The sequence below is a fragment of the Tyto alba genome, unplaced genomic scaffold, assembly GCF_018691265.1.
Source record: "Tyto alba isolate M040663 unplaced genomic scaffold, T.alba_DEE_v4.0 Super-Scaffold_1, whole genome shotgun sequence".
NCBI classification, from domain to species: Eukaryota; Metazoa; Chordata; class Aves; order Strigiformes; family Tytonidae; genus Tyto; species Tyto alba.
In genome coordinates, this window is record NW_024881261.1 from 21,139,216 (window position 1) to 21,160,803 (window position 21,588).

The 21,588-nt window shown below is 39.7% G+C and overlaps 2 protein-coding genes across 9 annotated transcripts in view; one reads left to right on the forward strand and one right to left on the reverse strand.

The window, feature by feature from the left end:
- The window catches only part of MAPK8 (mitogen-activated protein kinase 8), a 54,587-nt gene extending 45,890 nt beyond the window's left edge, over positions 1-8,697 (reverse strand). For all 4 annotated transcript variants that reach the window (XM_042791208.1, XM_042791155.1, XM_042791251.1 and 1 more), the window contains exon 1: positions 8,595-8,697. The gene's annotated coding sequence lies outside the window, so the exon portion shown is untranslated. The remainder of the gene's footprint in view (positions 1-8,594) is intronic.
- A 10,673-nt stretch (positions 8,698-19,370) lies between these two features.
- Positions 19,371-21,588, forward strand: part of FRMPD2 (FERM and PDZ domain containing 2) — a 78,872-nt gene continuing 76,654 nt past the window's right edge. For 4 of the 5 annotated variants that reach the window (XM_033001787.2, XM_033001786.2, XM_033001788.2 and 1 more), the window contains exon 1: positions 19,374-19,816. The gene's annotated coding sequence lies outside the window, so the exon portion shown is untranslated. Of the gene's footprint in view, positions 19,817-21,588 lie in introns of all 5 variants that reach the window. The other variant, XM_033001790.2, reaches the window with a different exon arrangement.

Genomic DNA, 21,588 nt, shown 5'->3' on the forward strand with positions numbered 1-21,588 from the left:
GCTCATTAAATGAGCCACTGCCACGCACAAGGGCCTTCCTGTTACTATGAGCCTCCTGAGTATTCCCTGTTGGCACTAAATGAATCAAGTGAACCTACCCCACACCTTTCTAATAGCAAAGCTTTTTAGGATATCATGTTACTACCCTTCCTACTCTGAAGCTGACCAGGATGTTTCTCTACGGTCGAAAACATTCATACAATGAATGATCAAGAATTTATCAAAATTTACACTGAACAGCATGTCAACCATGGCATTCACTTTTAATGTTTCCATAGTAAAACTTAAAATTAGGATTACATGCTCAAAACTACGTTTGTACTTTTATACTCAAGATCCTGCAAGTAAGCTACTGTTAACCTTGCTCACACATAACCTTAAATGTTACAGCTATTAAAGAATACATCTAGGGCTTGCAAGCATGTGCCATCCCCAACACCAGATTTCCCCACGCAACTCTAAGATAAGAGTCACACATGAGCAGGTATATTCACATATTTACCTACAGGTTCAAACCCCAGGTCTCCTGCTCTGCTAAGATACTGAACAGTCACTCTGGGCTGTAACTTTCTATTCTGCTTACCTCCCACTTCCTAAGATTTCTGGTTAACTTTACTAAATGGAGAAATACATAAGAATTAACAGAAACAAATGAGCTGCAGGATGATGTCTTCTCAAAGCAGCACAAGCATTAAGGACAACACCAAAGGAAGATTTATGGATCTGCCATGGCTCTTCTTTCTCCCAGCTGCTATTAGTCCTACCACTTCTCTGCAGTCATGAACTGCTATTGTGATCAACTGGAAATCAGAGCTGGTTTGCTCCATGACGCCACTTCCTGAAGCAACCACGCTCCAGCTAAGCATAAGGAACCATCACCCACCCAGCAGAAGATCAAAGCCTTGCAGCAGCAGCTGCCAACACGCTCCTCAGCTACAGAAAGCAAGATCTGGACAAACTTCAGCTGGCTACCAGGCTGCTTACTGCAGGCTGTTCCTTTGGACATGGGTTTTATGTTCATCACAGTGATCACAGACATGATACGTACCATAACATTTTTTTTTTGTCCTTTATGCTAGCCTGCAAGCACTTCTGGCCTAATAAACTGGAAAGTTCAATGTAGGGCAGAAAAATGCCAGTATTGCCACCAGCAGATTTGAATGAAGATGCTTATCACATCTTATTACCTTTCCCTCCACAGCATCCAACACAGTTCTGAGCAGCCTTGTTTACCTACATCACCATGCCTTTGTTTTGCCAACTTCCTCAGGCTACTTTGAAAAGAAAATTTTAAAAATCTATAAACAGTAGAATCATAATATGGCTTGAAAGCAACCTCTGGAGATCATCTACCTGCCCAAAACAGGTGTCATAGTTTGAGCCTAGAGAGCAACTGAGCACTGTGCAGCTCTTCACTCACCACTTCCACCCCAGTGCTGGGAAGGAGAAAGTAAAAGGATTGGTAATCAAGATAAGGACAGGGAAGGGTGGCTCACCCATTATGGCTGTGGGCAAAAGACATACTCCTTAGGGGAAATAAAAAAAGAACATCACTTTAATTAAAACACTAATAAAGCCAACACTTAACAGGCAAGGTGGGACAGTGAGAAGCAGCACCCCATCCTAAAATACCTCCCCCCACCCCTCTCTTCTTCCTGGGCTCAAATCTGCTCCTGATCTCTGCACCTTCTCCCCTCCAGTGGCACAGGAGGAAGGGAATGGTGTTTACGGTCAGTCCTGCCACTCCTTCCTTTGGAGAGGGGGAGGCACAGGCAGGGCACTCCTCACAATTATTTCCCATGCTCCACATGGTTCTTCTCCCACAGGAGACAGTTCTCCACAAACTTTTCCTGGCATGAGTCCTTTCTATGGGATGCAGCCATTCCCATGCTGCTCTGGCGTGGGCCACCCCCTCCTGCTGCAATCCTCTCAGCACTGAACTACAAGAGCAGTGGGTTTCTTCCCTCAAAGTCCCGGCCTCCTTTGGGCACACACACCTGCTCCAGCATAGGGTCATCCACAGGCTGCAGGTCAGCCTTTGCTCCACTGCAGACCTCCATGGGTGGCAGGAGGAGGTGGCCCTGCTGTCTCACCACAAGATACAAGGGTGCTGTCCGCTGTGGCACACTTCTTCCTTTCTTTCACCGTCCTTGGTGCTCTCATAGATGTCTTTCTCTTAACTCCTTCTCACAAGTCGCAACCCTCTCTCAGGTTCCCCTTCTTCAATACATTATCGCATGGGTGCACCCACCATCGCTAATTAGCTCGGCCCTGGGCAGAGGCGGGTCCAACTTGGAGCTGGGGGAGCTTTCAAGAAGCTTCTTATGGGCCGCCACTGCTGTAGCTCCCTCCCCACACTACCAAAAAATCCCTGCCACACACAGAAACCCAACACAACAGGAAGAACTTCAACTGTGTAGTCAGACCAGGCTGCTCTGGACCTTGTAGAGTCAAAAGTCTCCATGGATGGAGCTTGTGTGGCCTCTCTGGGCTCTTGGTGCAGCACTCACCCATTCCCATGCATCAACACACCCCCTTCAAGTCCTACTGAAATTTCTATTCTTACGTCTTGCGACCATTGACACATCTTTCACTGTAAACGTCAGAGGGGAAAGTGGCTCCATCATCTCTACAACCCCTTGCTTAAAGATGGTTAAATACAATGCTTTAAAATAAGCAAATACATTCTCCTTTGGCCTTCTCTTCCTCAGGTTTCAAACCCAGTCTCTCCTCTACCCTCAGGCGCTCCAGCCCCCAACCATCTGAGCAAACTGAACTCCCTCCAGTATGCCCCTCTCACACAGGGTGCATGTATGTGCAATCTACTGGGCAGCACTGCAGCTTCACAGTTGCCCCACTGATGGGCACAGTTCCTTCCCTGTACTTGCTGGCCAGGCTCTTTCTAATGCAGCACAGAAGTAATTAGCCTTGAGGGCTAGAGGCACACAGCTGACTCCTGGTCAGCTTCTCATGCATCAGGAGCCCCAGGTCCTCTTCTGCAAGAGTTACTGTCCAGCCAGAGACTCCCAGCAATCAACAGCAAAAGAATAATTTTCATTTTATGCACCTACGTGCATGCATACACATACACAGCTGGGCATTTCCATGACTTTGAGATCACAGTGAGAAATACGATGCCTAGTGTTCATTCTTCTTGTTTCACAGCAATCAAAACACGGAACTGTAGACATTTCAGTTTTTTTCAGTGTGCTAAGGTACAAGGTAAATGTTTGCATGGACACAGGCTACAGTGATGTGAACATTATTGGGCCATACAAACTATGGGCCATAGTTTGTAGTTAAAAGAGTACCTACTGGGTAAGACATTTTCCTGCATGTTTTTAAGATCTATAGTACAAAAAAAAAAAAAAAAAGCTTGGTATAAGGTCAATATAATTAAGTAACAGGAGATTGTTAGAACTGAGTTTGTTGGGGGTTTTTTTGTTTTGGTTTTTTTTTTTTAAATACTAAAAATCAATAATTAGTGAATAGGGTTTCCAGAAGCACTGCAGAATTAATGTTTACCCTTTTTGTTTATTATAAGTGTACACACATATGAGCACATTTACCGTATTTGCTTTCTTTGCAACACAAATGACCATTAAGTGGTTTATTTATATTATTTATATTAAGTGGCTTATTATATATAAGGTATATTTTCCTGCCAGTCACCATTTTAGCATTAGGCTACAATATCCAACTGAGAATTATTAATAGACATCCTGATCACATATCAAGCAGCATTTATCCAACAATTAAAGTGACAATATGGGCAACAACTATGAGGTTTATTTTAGTATCAAGCTTGCAGGCAATCAATTTGGACAGAAAGAGAACCAAGGATTACTTTTTATAGGAAAAAGCATCTGAAGTTAAGAAGAATTGTGTTGCTATTATTATAAGCTCGGTACACCAAAATCATTATCTCTTCACACATAAATCAAAGAAAAATGCAGGCCTTGGAAAACCTTACAAAAATATTTTACAAAATAAGTAACAGTCAAGGTAATAGTACTATATAAACAGTTGGTTGGATAGTTCTTCATGTTGATCAGTAATGGATCCCTTTCTCAGTTTGATGCATCCAGCTCCAGTCTCTTGGAGTTCTCACCCAAAGGCTTTGTCAAATCTATAGGAAAAGCAAACTGCTATTCACTGCTGGCTGTATGATAAGCTGGAGTGTGTTCCATATGCTACACTGAATGGAAGAGTATTCTGGCTAACAGAAAGCGGCTCGCTACCATGTACTTGGTGTGTTCCTTGAGCTCACAGGAAGTTTACATCAAGTAAATCTTAAGTTACAAGGTATCTAGCAATTCTGGTTGGTTTTGATTTCACTTTTTGTGACTTAATTCTTCAAATTCAAGTATTAATTTCCCTCAATTAAAGTTTATAGCATGCATAGCTACACTTATTACTATTAACTTCTCAAAAATGTTAAGTCAGTGTAGTGGCAACATATCCCACCCATCACCAAGTCATGAATTTCTCACCATCGTCTTCAAATTCTTCTAAGACAGGACATTTCTTAAAAATATCACCTCTTACTAAGATGACTACAGTTTTGTCACAGGACAAACTTGTACAGGTGAATAGTACTAATAAAATTCCACTAAGTATTTGGTAAATACAAATAACTTGGGAAACTACCCAGTGACCTACATCTATAGTCCTGTATTTTAAATAAGAGCCAGGACATAAAAGGAATAGGGTATTTCAAATGTTTTTCCTGATTACTTCATGTATTACTGAGATATAAGATGGAAAAAGCTATAGTAAAGGAAGTTTTGAACACTGAAATAAAAGCTGCCCCTACCAAGCAGAATAACCTAAAAGATAAATGCTACAAATTTTTGAAGTGCCACAAAAGATGAATGAGCATTTGCATTCCTACATGTAAAATACAGTCCTGTAAGAGTTAATATTTTCTTCTTCACAAACACAGTACTCAAAGAAAGCAGAACACACAGTTATCAACACTGCAAGGATGCATCTTCTGCCTCACTGCCCTGCCTTAGTCCAAAAATTTCCAGGTTATTTTATTTAAGAGCCCCTATTGACACTACACATACACTTTGAAACAATTAATACAGCTAGGTGTGGAAGAGGATGGCTATCCACACCAAGTTATAGACTCATAACTTCTAGACCAACATTCATTACCAAATGGGTACTCATCCCGAATTCATTTTGGGCTCTACAGCGCATTTAAGAAACCAAAATACACATCTTGTTCAGAATGGTTTTCAGCAGCAGCAACAGAAGACCAAGACTGCAGGCAGATCTTTAAACAAGCTCTTATCAAGAGACTTGCCAATTTCCATCACTTGAGTCTTCCATCCACCATTACTTCATCTGTGAACAACTTTGTGCATATGCATGACTGATAGCAATCCCCACCCAAGCAGCCTCCTTGTCTTCCAACCTTGCAGCAGCGTAGCCACTTGTTCAGACACATAAGGGAATTAATCAGGCTGAAAAAAGACCAAGAGGAAGAATTTTTTTCAGCTGGATTAGTTAGCTCCTTGATATGTTTTGCCATACAGCAGCTGGCAAGAAGGAACAGCGGATAAGAGAAACTGCCTAAGCAAGGTAGCCACTTACAATTGTCCTGAAGACTGGGGGACTTTATCAACCACGTATTTTTAATTGACTCTACAGTCATTTAAAAAGAATGTACACTAATAAAAGTGACTATTGCTGTATTTTCATACAAATATACCTTGTAATGGAGCAATGAATGCTTATTTAAATATAGCTTATCTTTTCATGAGAATAATCAGAAAAGGCCTTTATAAAATTTAAAGGTTAATTTCCATCTCCATTTAAACAAGAGGATTCTTTAAAGATTTAAGAATCTGAATATCTAGTTTTCAAACCAAAGTAAAAATTGTTTTTCAGAATCCATGTCTACACTATTATGAATTTCACAGCAGGCAAACAACGTAAGTAGTCTAAACTGGCTTTTTAGAGAGCTTTCAAAAGCCAAGAGATCTTTCCATAACATAAAGAAAAACCTGTTTCCACAGGTTTTGAGTTAAGGACTAAGGGTTTTTTTAAAGGAAACACAGCAATAAAATACATTTTATGATCAAAACCAGATTAGTCTGATTTCTGAAGTGATACAGCAACGAACATTATCTATATTAAAAACATACAGTAAAACTATATAAAGAGAGCACTTTTTTCCCAAAGGGGGTGGGTAGAAAATTAAGTTTAAGAAATAGCACACCATTCCTTTCAGCAGACTATCAAGAAGGACATTTGTATTTATCCAGAATACTGGATCAATCCTGAAAAATTAGGAGCTGAGCATGTACTTTCCACGCATCTTTTAATAATAACAATAAGCATTCAATCAATTTAGGCAGCTGAGGAAGGATGAAAATGAAACCAAAAACACACATAAAGTGAACAATAACCAGTTAGCATTATAATCTCAAATACTATCCCAGTAGCTCATGGTTTAAAAAAAAAACAAAACAAAACAAAACATAAAATATGAAATAAACACATTGATTCATTTCAAGTAAGCAGCAGGCAGGAAATAAATTCAGTTGTTAAAATCTTCAAACACTTGTTTATTCCCTAATATTTGCATAGCAGTTCACCAATACAAGTTCACCTAAAGCCTTTACAAAGAAGGTTATACCTGCAAGGCTATAAAGCCAGCAAAGGCCTTGGTCCCTAACGAGAGGGGTTAAAAGCTAAAAGAAAAAAAACACATACAAAAGGCAACTCTACTTCTGCATAGAGCAAGCAGTCCAAAACTACAGGACTCAGAACCATATCAGATTATTTTACTAATGTTTCTGACCTAGAAGTCTCCATGAAGTACACAGTAGCCCACAAGATTACTTTGAATACAAGCCAATGGTACAAAAAGCTTGGGAACTTCTGCAGCGGAAGACACCATTAAAATTCCTTTTTCAGAGTGATAACAGAACAACTTAATATACCCTTTGCAACTCTGGATTAGTCTTCTTCAGCAGATGCTTTTCTCTCCATTGTCCTATCATACTTTTGCCCAACTGGCCCTGAAAATTGTCAGGTTTTGACAGGCAGCCTGCAATTTGTCTGGTCCCTGCACTGACATCATCACATGTTCTGCAGAACTCTGTATCTGCATCCTACTATCAAACTAGTCTATATTACACATCTTTGAATCAACCAGGAAAAAAAGATGGTTGCCCCCCACAGACTGAGATCAAAGCAGGGGACCAGTTGAAATTCAACATATTTTTCTTAACTACTATTAGAAGAACTAAGAGTTTCTGTTCATTATACACAAGGAGTGATCAAGTAAGTCAATGAACTCACTTTGACAGTACCCTTAACTAGGTTTGGCCCAGTTCCTCTTCATGTTAAAGTTTAAACCATTTTCAAGTTATCTAATAGATTAATATACTTGCAAATACAAAAAGATGCATGTCATATACTATTCTGCCCTAGAAGTACATTTGTTGGCATCTCTAGAAGTGAGACCAGGTCTCACATGACCTGTCAGACCATCACTGGTTAAGTCTCCACACCTGTAAGGAAAGCCCAGCTGCAGTGAGTAAGCCTGCTCAATTCCACATGCACGAGCCCTAAGGCAACTACTACTTTCCTTCCCCAAAGGAGCATAATACCCTTTGTGTTTATATTATCAGATAGGCCAAAGTGTGTAGGATTTTTCGGCTATCTGAAAGGCTCCAGCAAGACTGTTCTGTACAACACTGAAATTCAAAAACATGCTATACATTCAAAACCACTATTGTAGCTGGGGGGGGGGTAGGAAATAAATTATCAAGTAGGATTTTTTGTAGGTTATGAGCAGTGCAGCAGTCAAACTTCATTGATGGAACCACTCCAGATAGAAAGGCATAACGAAACTGGCTTCAGGAGTAAACTGGATGCTGTTAACACAGAGAAACTGAAGAGCAAAAGAAATTCTGCTACAAGACATCTCACTCCTTTCGCAAGAAATATAAAAATTCAAAGGCAAAATAATCAAAGACACTGCCGGACTCCCCAGGCCCCTACATCAGTTTCATTATCCCAGAGGAGTATTTTTTGCTTTAAGAGGCGCTTTCAAGAGCAAGGTCATGGAAGCTGACCACAGAGGTGGCCCGCTCGCAGGGCTGCATTCCCACCTCCTCCACCGCAGACCCTTCCTTCCCCGGAGGCCGAGCGGGAAGGAGACAACAGCCCGGCCTGCCTGGGTGCCCCCGCTCCCGGGAGGAGGAGGAGGAGCCCCGCGCCGATCCTCCTGCCACACCAACAAAGAGGCCCCCGCCATTATCCACCGAGACACCTCCAGCCCCGCCAGCCCCGAGCAGACAAGGAAGGTCACCGGACCGGAGAGCCCCGCACAGCCGCCCGCCTCCGGGCAAGGGCGCGGGCCGCCCCCAGCTGCCTCCCCGCTCGTTGCCCTGCCGAAACGTAAACAAAGCGGCCGGGCCCGGTCCCCGCGGCGCGGCCGCCCGCCCGCCTACCGCGCCCTACCGTACCGTACCGTACCGTACCCTGCCCCGGCCCCGGCCCGGCCCGCTCCCCGCGCCGCCGCCCGACGCCCCAGCGGGGGCCACGGCCCCCCCCTACCCCGCGCTCACCGCCTCCCGCCGCCACCTCCTGCCTCGGCCGCTGAGTAATGAGCCGGGGCCGGGCCGCGCACACGCACCGCGCTCCGCCCGCCGCGGCTGCGGCTGCCCGCCCCCTCCGCTCGCCCCGCCCCGGCCCGGCCCCGGGCTCCGAGCTGCCGCTGCCCGCCCCCGGCCCTCGGCCCCGCCCCGCCGCCCTGCCCCGACCCCCCGAGGGGTCCCGCCCGGCCCCGACCTGATCCTTGCGGGGGCTGCGGGGCCCCGGCTGCCCGCGGGCCCGCGCGTCCCTGCTTGGCACCAGCATCGCTCTGGCGCCTCCGCACCCTTTCCTCTGGAGCAGCTCCTTTCCTGGATTACGCCCCTCAGCCAGGCCTCCCTTCCTGATGAGGCTTTCATAAAAGAATTTGTATTTTTCAGGTCTTTGACCTCGTGCTCTCCACCAGTGCTTTGGTACCCAACCGTCGCACTGTGGCATCAGTTTTTCTGCAGCTCCTAGACATCTTCCATGGCCTTGTCAGCTCCAGGCTTCCCATTGCATGCCTGGCATGGCAGCACTTTATCTCATTATTGGGTGTCTGGAGTGTGATAATGTTTTCTTGTTCACTATCTGTTTTGGTGCTGGTTTTCCTCTAAATCTTCAGGTATTTTGAGTTCTTCATTACCACTGCCTCTGGCTCTTGGCACCTGACACGAGTACTCTCTCCTTGGTTTTTCAGTATTTTGTTTGGTAAATTGCCTTTTTTTCTTTTTTTTTTTTTTTATTTTTTTTTTATTTTTTTCCCCCCCAGGAATGTCCCTGCTTATAGAGGAAAGGAGGCCCCTCAGCACCTTGAAGGCATGTCAATTTGGTTGAGACAAGCCTTAGTATATTTTTACTACATAGTACAAAAAATGCCTTATAAGCACTATTTAAACATATATAAAATCTGCCAGTTAGGCACAGGGTGCTGTAAAAATGGACATTTCACATTTAATTCATTGTCAAACATTTGCGTGGCCTATAACACATTTTTGGAGATGCCAAAGATTATACAGAGAATGTTGCTGCTAGCAGCTTTTACCTGTCTGTAATAAGCATGGCTTTTTACATTGTAAAGGTATGCTTTAGAATATTCCAGTTTTGCCCACCACCTTGGTGTTAAAAGTTTTACTTCCATAAAGTTGTCCATATACTACTCATATGCCAATTTTAGGGAGATGTCTGCAGTCTCTGCCCTTAAAATTCTCAATTTTATCAAGCCCACTTTCACTCCATATGTTAGAAGTGGTCCTTTTACAGATCCCCACAGACAGGTATATGATGCTTCCTTTGTATCTGTATAAAAAACAAAACTATTGCTCAGACACCATCCCCAGTCCTCTTGACATGCCTCTGGGCTCTAACTGTCCCTCACCTCTGATCATTTTCACAGGATAGCCCCAGAACCTAATTAGCCAGTTTTTAGCTTTGAGGCTTTTTCTCGTTGCAGTATATTAGATTACAGGCAGGCATTGCTTCCCTTCCATATACACCAAAGGCAAAGCTCAGCTGGCAGAAGGGGCAATATGAATCCCCAAAATACACTGCATGCAAAATTTAATTGGGGTAGGTTATGTTCATCTTCACCAGCAGATTAAACTACACCTGCTGATTTTGACTGATGCAGGTCATAGCATCTACAGATGTTTCTATTGGCAAACAGACCTCCAGTGATATCCTCTGGTCTCCTCTGCACAGCAAGAAGCATGGTAGAATGACATCATGTTCAGCCAGGTCAGTTATTTTCAACAAGACCAATGGCCTTACAGATCACTGATGTTACTCCTAAACTTTTAGGAAGAGATACTATTCTTGGTCATCCCATTGGAAGTAAGACTGCATTGAGATTTGCAAGTGAAGAATCATAGAATCATATCATAGAATGGTTTGGACTCGAAGGGACCTTAAAGATGGTATTTCTAAGTGACTTTTTAAAACTAGTCCTCACAACCTTGCATGCCACTAGCATCTATTGCCATCTTGCATGTAGAGCTGATAAGCAACAGAAATAATGATGCAGAAATTACACAAAAAGATCAGGATGGTGTTTTTGCAAAACATGATGAAGAAACATTATATATTTTAATAGGAGCCTTAAAATATTTAAAGATTTTATGAAGGAAGGTAAGAATTTCATACTATAAATATGCTAACAGTATAATTGTTTATAAAAAATAAATATACTATGATAGATAGGCTGTAAAGTTCCTGTACCCTAGTCAAAATTTACAAGACATTGAAATAATACTTAAGTAAGGACAAAGGTTTCTTTGATTGTGTGTATAATCAGTTGTTCAAAACCAAGTCCCTATATAAGAAAATAAAACTTTGAGAATGTCATTGAGCATCTCTATAGTGTTGTTTTTGAAACTGCTTTGCAGAAGTAGTTTCTTACAAGCATAATGGCTATATTCATATATTGGATATGTCTGGGTGGAAACTGTTTTCTGGATTGTCCTGACTGATACCCAAGTAAGCAGGTATTTTGCAATGGACTTCATCAAAACCAGCATTTTTCTCTAGCCTTCTTGACAGATTAGAAGGATACAGTAAAGAGCAAGAGTATGGATGAATTACAACAGAACGTATAGGCAAAGCATATAGAAGATTCGTATTTGTTCATAGAGAATTAGTAGCAGAAAGGCAAAAAAGTTTTGCAGACCAATATAAAGAGTGAAGACTACACAAAGAAGCGTGGCTACTTGGCAGAGGCCTAGGTCTTTGCAGTAACGGCACTCAGCCCTCCTGAAGCCACATAATGACATAACTTGACAGAATTTTTGGTGACCTGTTTGACAGTAAAGGTGCATGATGGCCCATGAGAAAGTCTGAAAGCTGGTAAGGGTCTGTTTGGCAAAATAATGGGAAACACCAACTTCAGAACTTGAATTTTCCTTTCCAAAATTAACATGAAATTTTATATATATAAGGAGAACCTGATGAGCAGTTTTATTTAAAAACAGAAACTCCAAAATTAAGCTAATGAATAATCTGGAGCATGAAAATCATTCTCTGCTTACATGTAATTGTTAATCATTCTCTTACCTCCTCAGTTTCAGTGTCCATGCACCAGTAGTCCTGGATTTGGACTGCTGCTTTAAAATAAGCAGTTGTTGAGTGCTTAATAAATATTTTGATTTAAAAAGTGTCAGTAAAATCTGAATTATGTCAAAATACTGCAAGCTTTCTCACTCCCATACGTTGGTATACAAGTATGTTTATGAGCATCATATTAAAATGTCTGGATTCAGCAGTCATGAAATTACATTAATAATGTAGTTTTGTTATTTTAAAATATTTTTATTAATTCCTATCAATTACCACCCTCTTGGTAGTAAACACAGGTTTAACATATTGATGTTTATAAACTGCCAAGCAACAATTCAGGCTGAAATCGTTGGAGTCAAGGCAATGAATCTATCTGACCCAAATTTTGATGTACAAAAATCAAAATGTCAAAAATTAGAAAATATAAAACAACAGCCCAAAGATATGTTGAGTAGTCATTTTTGCCCACAAAACATCCATAGTAAAGAGTAAAGATTTATTTTTGCACCAAAATGGATTAGCATAATACACATAGTAACTCAATATGCTTCAGCTGAGTGGGACAGTAGTGAACAGATACAAAGTGGAAACTTCTTAAACCACAATAGCTGTTTTTCAAGTAAATATCTGATTATGCCTACAGTCATTTTTAGACAAACTGAAAATAAAACCAAGAAATTCTAGGCATGTGTTGTAAATACAAGATATCAACATTTAGACGAAGAGCTGCGTGTACTGATTTTTTAAAAATCTTTTAAATTATGTGTTTAAAAATATTTCTTTGTAAGAATGGACTGTATAACCTTTCTTTTCTTAAGCAATCTTCAATAGACCAAAAGTTGAATTTTGTGGGACTTTTCAGGCTAAGCCACCTGTGCAAACATGCAGCCACTGTAATTCTATCACTCATTTCTTTTAGATGTTTATATATCATCATCACATAGGCACCTAGGTACCTTGCAGCAGTGAAAGCTACCTTCTGGAAATTAACCAAATTAACAAACCTTCCCCTCACCTCTGTAATTATTTCATCAAGAAGGTATCAGCATGAATTGTGGGTACTCCGGGGGCCCAGCTTTTCCACACTAAGCCTTGATTAAGTCACAGCCAGGATCAACATCCATGCCCCCTTATGAAAACAGGTTGACAAATACTGTTTGCTAAGGGAGATACATGTGGAAAGAAAACCAACTCTTTGAAACATTTTAGAAAATTCCAGAAGTAATACAAATGTTTACATGATATTAACAAGGCAGTTTAGTAATAACATCTTTTCTTAAATATTATTCTACCATTCGTTGTGGTGCAAAAGCTGCATTTCACATAAGAAAATGAAATGGAAGTTTGCTAGAAACTAGTTACAAACAAATCCCAAAGTCATTGGTATATTACAGCCTAAAAAATGTGTGCAAGGAAAAATGAATCATGATTCCCACATTCTAATTGTTGATAAAGACAGCTGATTTTAAAATGTTTCATTTTAATAATGAAATAGATAAAAAAGAACCTAGTAAAAGAAACACTGTAACAGCTAGATTTTTTTATTTAATTATGTCTTGAAAAGCAGTATGAAATCAACTTCAAGTAACTAGCTGTAGGGACCTGCATTCCCTCTTTGAATGGAACTAGAAACAGTCAGTAGTTGCCAAATGTTGTTTTACACTTGAATGCTGACTATTAGCAAATAAAGATGAACTACTTTTTTTAGTAGTAACCAAAGTGAATTGCGCACTTTCTGGCTTGAGCAAATGTAACAGAAGGCAAGCAGCCACCACGGGGCACCATGCCACAGGTTATAAATGTGAACATGAAGGTAGGGCCATGTTCATGGCTAAGGGATACTGAAGCTCACTAAAAATGACATTTCTATATGTCAAGTCAAGAAACTTTATTCTCTGAAATGTCATTAATACTATTAACCCCTTCTTTGCTGGCCCTGCGAAGTTCTTTCTGAACTGCCATAATTCCATGTACAGCCAATTTATATTAGTAAGTATACCAAGTAAATAGGCAGTGAAGTATGTACAATCATTAGACATACTCAGCCAACTGGAAATTGTGGAGAGTAGTGTTACTGTTAGAAAACAGTGCTTCATATCATATGCCTCATACTTCTATACACTGATACTATCACAGCATAGGCTGTTCTTTGTTTATACTACTACTCAACTGAATTTTTGCATGAGCAAATTCAGGAAAAGTTCCAGAGTTTGGCATTATCTGAGGACAACATTAGACAGTGGGCTCACTTGCCTGGATTGTGGCAATACATTCTACCTAAGCCACAACTAAGTTGTGGTTTCTTTACTGGGGAAGGACTGATTGTAAATGTGTGCAGCTTTTCAGATGTGTGGTTTAGTTCAACAGTCTGCCAAATATTCATCTAATTTATATCTGTACCCCACTTCTGTCTTTCTAAATTACATACTAACGTGCCTGATCTCCCTTCCTGCACCCTTATCAATGAAGACTGTATTTGGCTTTCTAAGAGTAATTCCAGTGCAAAAGGCACTTCCAGGATTCAGATCAAGGCCATAGGGACTTTTATATCAGCTGGTTTTCCCTTGTTATTATAAGGTGATCATAGCTGGAAAAGCCCTTGTACCATCCTCTGTTCATGGTTTCTGCTACATAGGACCATTTAAAGTTGACCAAAATTTAGTGACCTTACATTGAACAACACCACGGATGACTCTGGCGCTGAACTCAGGGGATACCAAAGGCAAACTTTCAGTTACATTCTCCATTCCCTCCAACCAGCATTCAGTGTTCTTCAGCCCTGAACTTGCTCAAGACATCTGATTAAAAAAAAAAAAAAAAGACTCAGGAGTACACCAAATCTTGTCATTTTTTAAATTTGAACTCCTAAATGCTAACACCTCTCCCATATTAGATAATGTCATACATTATCTCTGAAAAGAGATAGAAAATTACTGTGTTTCAAATTAAATTGGTCAATACCAATTATCTGACATGCTATCTAAATGCTAGTTGAATCTAGCATTCCATATAATGATCCCAATACAAAACCTAATAACTTCTGAATGTAGATTTAAAAAAACAACTAAATGTGGGGACTGTGAGCTAAATGGCAGGTAGAGAAATACAGAAAACTTGGCTTTATCTCTTTTGCCTTGGTATTTTATTAGGAACTGACCAAAGTATTTTGAAGATAATTAATAGTGTGTGTTATGCCTATACTGAACAATACCATGACTTAGCACTAAGGAAACCACACTAGGCAGAATAAGGAGGATAACTGCAACAATAAATGATTCCCTTTTTGTGAAACAGTGTGCTAGTTTGGTGCCAGCACACATCTCTGCATTGTGGAATACTACCCTGTGGCCATGTATGTACGCTCATTTTAGGATTTTGAAATGAAGACATCTTTTGATCACTTCAGCTATAGTAGAAAAAAATTATTTTCACTGTATAAGTAAAGTGTTAATCTGATATACACAATTATATCTGAATGTATGCAGGCTTCATTGTGGTGGCCAAGAGCAAACCAGATATAAAATCTATTTACCAAGAGAGAAAAGAGATTTATTTTTTTTCCTTATAACCAGCACCCACGTAATTGCTGGGTAAAATGGCTATATTTAATGAAACTATGCATGGAGCGTACACATGGAATTCCATTACCATATTCCAGAAACCTTTAATGAAGTTTCACTATTTCTTTCATCAGATTAATGGCCTGAACTTATAGCTCTTATTTAGAGAGTAATTCCATTGCAGCGTGAGAGCATCAGTCATTAAACAGTGCTGGTTTGTACTTTAGATCATGAATTACTTGCTTCACACCCTCTCTTCTTGTACCCTAGAAAGATGCATTGGAGGATGTATCATAGGAATACTGCCTCTCATGGAATTACTTATGGGATCAGCAGAACTGCAAGGAGATATCAAAAACATGAGCTACTTGTCCACTCATGTTTTATTGCCTCACATCACATCTCAAAAGCAGTGTAAGAAGAAAAAGCAAATTAAACAGATCATATTAAAAGTGATATTTAAATTGGGTCTCATCCATTCATAGAACTTTCTAAAGATTTAGAAACTCCCAGGAGTTTGATCCAGCCTTTGCCAACTATGTTTTTAAGGAAAACTGGCTACTGTCACCAATGGCAAGTAAGAGTTACACTGCCTTCCTGCCCCCTTCAAACACAAACTTAAAAACAACCCCATACACCTCCACTCTCAGTTTAGTGGGGGTTTGTTAATTAATTTAGGAATTACTTCTTAAGGGGAAACAGGCTGTTCAGGTATGTTTGTTTAGCTATTAATTTGAAATTAATTTCCTTACATAGGTACTTTCTTTGTATCTTTCCTACATAATGGCCTCTTCTCTTTTTCTTCAAAATTGAGATCAGGGCTATACAAGTCAGACCTGATTCCCATGAAGATAGAGCTGTGAAATACCCCTGACAGCAAAGACCAGGACAAGAGCATAGACTCACATCCTATATTACTTTGCTAAGCTAAATATAGATTACTGGACAAATTTCAATCTGTTTAGAAACCGTAATGGAAATAAAACTTTCATTTTTATGTATACTGGGCATAGCAATGATACATGGAAGTTCACTATCAGAAGAAGTGGTTAGGTCCTGTTATATGACTTGAGCAGACTTAAAAAACAAAAAGGGAGATTCCCTGATTTTTCTGAAAGTTCAAGTGACCTACATTTAGCTCTGACAGCTCAAGCAGTTTATAATCCACTACATGGGACTCTGAACTAAACAGTTACAACCTAACAGAAGCACTCTGAGTTTTCCCTGTTTAACAGAAATCCCATGCCAACCTGTGGTTGTAGTTTTGACAGCCTGCATGTACCACCATCAGCTGAGAAGTAAATAATAATCCTCACCTTTATGTAAACTTTAAGAGCTTCCCACACTTCAGCTTCTGTGGGATAAAAAAGCATTAATGTCAGAGAATAATTGGATTCTAACCCTTGACAGTTCTCAGAATGCTGGACAGAACATAAGGGAGATCCTAAGCCTCCATCCAGCAGTTCCTTCACTGGGATAAATAGTCTTTCATCTTGTTAACCTTATTTCATAGTGATCTAGTTACATAAACTTTGCCACAATTGCATACATGTCATCTGTACACCATAAAGATTCAACAGGTGAACAGAATGAATGAAACCGAAGATCTCACGCTGTCTGTTTTGAGTTTATGAGTCTGAAATACTACTTTGGGTCAGACCAATATAATGTAAGTAATTTTCTAAAATGTCTGTTTTCGATTACTATTTAGAATAGAGAAGGAACCATGGGTGATAATTTGATTTCACAAATCTGGAACCATTGCTTACACCAACACAACTACCACAGGTTTGCATTGGGCCCATGTTTTCACGAGAAGAATGACCAAGTCATTTCTTACAGCAATGGAGCATAAAGTATTTAGGAACTTTGATTAGTTAATCAAATCAACATTTCTACCTGATTTAATGGGAGCATATTCACACAAAACATTATTTATAGCAAAATGATTCAACAAGCCACACGCCCTATTAACTCCACAAACAGCATTAGACAGACATCTACTTAAATCAAATCTGGTAGCTACAAATGCACCGCTATAAATAACTTCCTATCTCCTCCCTACTTGTTACTCGGAGAAGGAACAGCCACAAACTTCTGTGTTGTTTTTCCTGCTAGTATGACTATATTGGTCAACCAGGCTGAGGTTGCATCAATGCTCAGAGTTTCTTTTTATCATCAATGGCCTTTTGCTGATCCGTTCATATTTGGATCTGTGAATCCAAAAAAATGAAGAGCAGTATCAGTCCCAGTGATCAGAGGAAAAGGGTCAACAACTAGTCCTTATTGCACAGTTGGTAAGATTTATCAGTAAACGTTGGTTTGCCAATTCCAAAATGTACTGTTTGAGACATCTCAGATGTGAGACTTTTCTACCTACTTTTATTCCTGCCTACATTCCAGGCTGATTGCCCTTCAGATCAGTTTTATGACTTCTGGACCAAGACCACATTTAGAAAAACAGATTTATTTTGCTACTATAAAGAAAAGGGATCAGAGATGAGATACAAAAAGATGGGTGATGTGCCCAGTGTAAGAATTCAGCAAAATGGATGTTTTAAGTGACATTTTGAATAAGGCAATGTTGCATTTATCAGCGTCAGAAGAGAGGGATTTGCAGAATTGAGATGACAAAAGTCTGAATAAATTCTGTTTAAAGCTAGACCATAGCTTGTAAATTTTATTCAAAAGCACATGCCAAGATCCAGATACAGTGGAAGGGTTGACCTAGGAAGAAAAGCAAACTGAATGTGAGACCCAGGGTTTGGGCTAGGGATAACAGTAATACCATTCACAGTGACTAAGAAAGGAAAAGGGAGAGAGAAAAATGGAAATAAGAGGGCTTTTTTTTGGCCATGTTGAACTTCAGTGACTAGTTGCATGAAGTTAGGCAAAGAGAGACAATCCAGGGTTTTCATCTGAACATGAAGAGAGAAATCTATAGTGGAGACATCTGTGAGGCACTGGTTTACAGATTGCAGCTGAAACTGCATTTGCAAATCACATTGCTCAGGGACAAATTATATGGGGAAACAGTAAACAAATGCAGCTTTTTGGAATGCTTATACAAAGCTGGAGGGAAAAAGTGATGGATTCTTCAACTATTCCCCAGGAGAGCACTTACAGAGGGCAAGAATCAAAAGTGGAGACAGTCTTACAGACCAAGGAAGGAGAAGACATAAAGAACATGTCTGAGTGTCATCTGATAAATCAAATAGTATAAGGGTCTAGGTTAATGATGATTTCAACTTCTGGTGGTAAAATAATCTTGACTTGGGTCCACTATAGACATGGACAGCAATAGAGATGGCTGCCTGATATGAATATTTCCTCATAGCTTTTGTCCTTTTGTATAATACCATATTTTCTGTTGTGTCATCCAATTTTTGAGGGTCTTCTTTAAAAATAAAATGCTGACTGCTCTATGTGAATACTGACATTACCATAAAAGTGGATATTTACCATTGCGATACATAACTTACATTTTGATAATTTCTTCTGTGTTTTGGGGTTTGTTTTATTTTGTTTGTTTGTTTGTTTGTTTGTTTTAAATCATTGGAAGTAAATGAATGAATACAGAATTTTTGGAGGCAGATGGTCTTCTATTTATCTCAAACCAGAAGAAAGTTGTTTTGAAGATGGAAGGAATAAAATAGAATGCCAAGAGAAACAGCTGGGAAGAATGGAGGAATAATTAATGTGAAGAGCTTATTGAATAAATCCAATAGAACCTTCTTTTGTTTTTCTAAGTTTTTTTTTCTTTACTTTCTTATGCCCAGCTCACAGTTGTCCTGCAGCATCCCACGAGACCCCTTTGCCCTGCTCTGAGCACAGCTGCACCCTGTAATAATTCACCAGAATTTTTCAGATTGAGCAATATTAAAAAAGTAATTTCCCTTCTTTCAGTTGTTTTTTTCTACCAAACAGACCCATCAAAATCTTATCCACATTTTTTATTGAGTCTGAAGGATTTTGCTGCTCCTAAAAGACACATTCATGCCCTTAGACCATCAATCTCTGTTTTGGTGTACTGCTTCTCTCTGGATTGGCAGCAGGCTGAAAGTGACATCAGTCTACAGGGCATTAGGTCTAATGCTCCCCTGTGCATCAGGTAATCCAATTGAGTTCTTATATGTTGACAAAACCAGAGATTTATATTGAGCCACCTCCTAAAAGCTGATTCTCATTACCTGGTGGGCGAACTACTAAAAAGAAAAAAAAAAAAAAAGAAGAGGAAGAAGTGTAAACAGCTTCAGCAGACATGACGTTGCCCTCAACTTCAAACCAGGAGCTGCTAGGCTTGGCTTGCAAGCAAGAGCAGGAACCTTGCCGTTTACTTGCTTAGCCATTTGCCAGACCACACAGTGCTTAGTTACGAGCTATAAACAAAGCAGTAGAAAGAGAGAAAGGAAGAGAGAGAGAAGAGGAGAAGACAGAAGGAAAGAAAGAAAGAGAAAGAGAAGGAAAACTATAAACAGAAGTCCAAGCAAGTCCTGAATATATTTAACATGACATTTACAACTATGGCGATCTAAACAATCAATATTGGGCAAAAATACAGAAGATTTCAGACTGTCCTGGATGTAGCATCTGTCCAACTTATACAGGTAGGTTCTTGTGTATTTCTTTTAATCTCATTATCAATTAAATAAGTATTAAAGCATTCATCTTCTTGGCTTTGTACAGCAGTATCTAGTATTTACCCTGGGTTTTTTGTTTGTTTTTGTTTTTGTTTTTGTTTTTGTTTTTTTAATTAAAGCTAGTTTAATTTCTCTCAGGTCATTAGCTAATTCTTACTAGAAGGCTGCTTGCTTGTATGAAAAATGATAATATAGAGTTGCTCAGACTGTGGTCCAGAATGTCAGTGGTCTGTCCCTCTTGCCACCTTCTGGAGTTAGAAACATTCACCTATGACAGAATTTCACTGATAAAAATTCAGAGTACCTCAGCCTGTTTTTATTTTTCACTGAGGGCCAAATTATAGAAGGCACAAAATCGTTACTGCTGTTATGACAGGGATACGTATATATCCCTGGGATATACTGCAGGCATTTGTATAACACAGTTCACATGATTCTGGAAAACATGTTTAAGTAAGTTATTCATTCATGGATTTATAATGAGTACTATTATCTAGGAAACAGCACTGAACTCCAAACACCAGAAAGACATGTCTCTAGGGATGACAACCTGGGACTAAAGACTCTCAATTAAGAAACTATTTTCCTAATTTCTTCTCTACTGCTCTCTCATTTTCAGTCAAGTCCCTGTGTTACACTCTGCAGTTTCTAAAATAAAACCAGCCTTATTTTATGGAAGTTTTGATATATGCTTCATAAACATTACTGATTTAGAAATTTTTAGATGGAAATTCCAGAAGAATACAAATGATGGTAATTTACTATTTACATCTAAAGTGGATCACAAATGATAGAAAACCACATCATCTTCAGTGTTGTGGTAAAAGAAGGCACTGACTCTTTCTCTGGTGATAGAGCCAGCCAGCATCAGAATCAAGATCAGAAGCTTTGGATATCTGTCTACTGCAAACAAGAGTATAACTGCAACACTTTCAGGAGTCAAAAACCAGATTTAGAGTACCTGTTTAACATATTAACAATAGGCAAACCACAACAGCATTGACTACTTCAGGATTAGCTGCTTGAGAAGCTATGGAGAGACTTCGGGAAGCCTGGACAGTATAGGCCAAAATCTTAGTTCTTCATCTTTAATTTGGTACTTAGTATTTCTTTGGCACCTGAAGAAGCTACTGTAAATACTGCTCAGGTTCTTTTACATGTGTTGTGGTGCTACCTTTTAACCTCAGCATCAGCACATCTTTTGACTCTTCATTCCCATTTCTTGTCTGGAACAAGGCTGACTCATTGAAGAGAATTACATAATGCCTAAAAAAGGACATAAGCCAATAAACATAAAAGAGAAATACTACTATGGTGCTTGAGTTCTACTACTCTACTATTTCTGGCACTGCATCAGCAGACAGCATGTCTTTGAAGCTTCAATCTTAGAAGCACCAGAATGTAGATTATGTATTAGATGTATTAGATTCAGTGTTAGGCCACCAGCCTGTAGAATGAGCTTTTAATAAAAGGTGCATGAAAAAAATAAAAGAATGGCAGTAGCTCTCTATCACAGATAAATATTCTACAGGGTCCTTGGGGTTTGGCATCAGCCACGTGGAGATGATAGGCCATATAAGCTTAGCAAGAACAAACATAGCAACACTTTCTTTTGAAAGCAGTTATCCAGTGAGATGTGTTTATACATTTCTGGTGAAATAATATCTATTTTCAAAATGGCTGCAGTGTAATATTCTCCTCTGAAATTTATAGGTAGGTTCCCTTTGACATAAAGGGGA